This window comes from Sinocyclocheilus anshuiensis, unplaced genomic scaffold (assembly GCF_001515605.1).
Source record: "Sinocyclocheilus anshuiensis isolate Anshui unplaced genomic scaffold, SAMN03320099.WGS_v1.1 scaffold1571, whole genome shotgun sequence".
NCBI lineage: Eukaryota > Metazoa > Chordata > Actinopteri > Cypriniformes > Cyprinidae > Sinocyclocheilus > Sinocyclocheilus anshuiensis.
In genome coordinates, this window is record NW_015551107.1 from 203,207 (window position 1) to 205,181 (window position 1,975).

The window sequence follows — 1,975 nt, forward strand, 5'->3', positions numbered from 1 at the left end:
GGCATCCGCTGCAGAACCTCCAGAGGTGTCAGTAGTATCCACCTGTGAACTTCCTGTTTGTCCTGTCACGGCTATTGAGGCCGTCTGTGAATCCTCGTCCTGCCCTGTCAAGGCTATGGAGACCATCTGTGAACTCTCTGCCTGTCCTGTCACGGCTACGGAGGCCGTCTGTGAATCCTCGTGTTGCCCTGTCACTGCTATGGAGGCCGTCTGTGAACTCTCTGCCTGTCCTGTCACGGCTATGGAGGCCCTCTGTGAATCCTCGTCCTGCCCTGTCACGGCTAGGGAGGCTGTCTGTGAACTCTCTGCCTGTCCTGTCACGGCTATGGAGGCCATCTGTGAATCCTCGTCCTGCCTTGTCACGGCTATGGAGGCCGTCTATGAACTCTTTGCCTGTCCTGTAACGGCTATGGAGCTCCGTCTGTGAGCTCTTTGCCTGTCCCGTCACGGCTACGGAAGCCGCATTTAAACTTTTGTCCTACTCTGAACTGGCTGAGGAGGCCATTTCTGAACCCTCGCCCTGTTCTGAACTAGCCATGGTGGCGGATTGTGAATTGTCTCTCCGTCTCAACTCAACTAATGTCTCTGATTTCGAACTGTCTGTCTTGCCTGCCTCTTTCAAGGAATCTAAACCTGAGCTGTCTGTCTGTCTAAATACTTCTGTTGGTCCTGATTTAGTCATTGAGTCTGTTGTTGAACCATCCATCTGTCGAGTTTCAGTCACTGAAATGTCTACCAGTCCAGCTTCAGTTAATACAACTAATTTTGAGCTGTCAGTCTATCCCATATCAGCCCATGAATCTGTTTGTGAACTACCTGCCAGTCCAGTTTCCCTCAATGAGTCTGATTTTGAACGGTCTGTCTTGCCAGTTTCTGTCACTGAACTGTCTACTTCAGCTTCATGCCCTTGATCGTGAACTATCTGCCAGTCCTATTACAGCCAATGCATTTAACTATGAACTGTCTGTCCGTCCAGTCACTGTCAATGGACCCGATTCTGAATTATCTGTCTGTCCAGTCTCTACTAATGAGCCTGAGTGTGAATTGTCAGCCTGTTCAGTTTCAGTCAATGAGCCTGATTATGAACTGTCTGCCCGTTCAGTTGTCACCTGGGGAACTATTAATTAACTTTTTGTGTTCCCTGCCTTGGCCCTTGAGGCCATAAATGCTCTGTCTGTCTCATGTGTCTCAGTTTTCCCTTGATCCCAGTCTCTGCCATGGGTATCTACTCCAGCCTGGTGGTCTTCTGTCCCGCTCTGGAGGTCTTCTGCTCTGTCTGTTCTGCTCTGGTGGTCTTCTGCTCCGCCGTGGGGATCTTCGGTCCCGTCTGCTCTGCTGTGGTGGTCCTCAGCTCCCCTGGTGGTCTTCTGTCCCACTCTGGTGGTCTTCTGCTCCGCCGTGGTGGTATTCTGCTCTGCCTGTTCCATCTGCTCCGCCGTGGGGGTCTTCTGCTCTGCTGTGGTTGTCTTCTGCTCCACCTGTTCTGTCTGCTCTGCCCTGGTGGGCTCCTGTTCCATCTGCTCCGCCATGGTGGTCTTCTGCTCCGTCTGCGCCACCCTGGTGGACTCCTGTTCCGTCTGCTCCGCCATGGAGGTCTTCTGCTCCGCCCTGGTGGGCTCCTGTTCTGTTTGCTCCACCCTGGTGGGCTTCTGCTGCGCCGTGGGGATCTCCGGACCTGTCTGATCTGCTGTGGTGGTCCTCAGCTCCACCTGTTCTGCCGATTCCGCTCTGGCTCCCTGTTCCACCCTGGTTCCCTGCTCCACCTTGGGGCTCTGCTCTGCCGGCTTTGCCTCAGTCCCCAGTCTCTCCATTCCCACATGGACCTGGCCCACCGTCCCGCCCCCTGTTCCGCCTTTGCTCCACCACCCTCCTGGATTGTATTGAGTTGGGAGCGTCTGGAAGCTGCTCCTTGGGGGGGGGGGGCTATGTCACGAATCCGGTCCATGAACTTCCATCCACTTGCCACTAGAGGTCC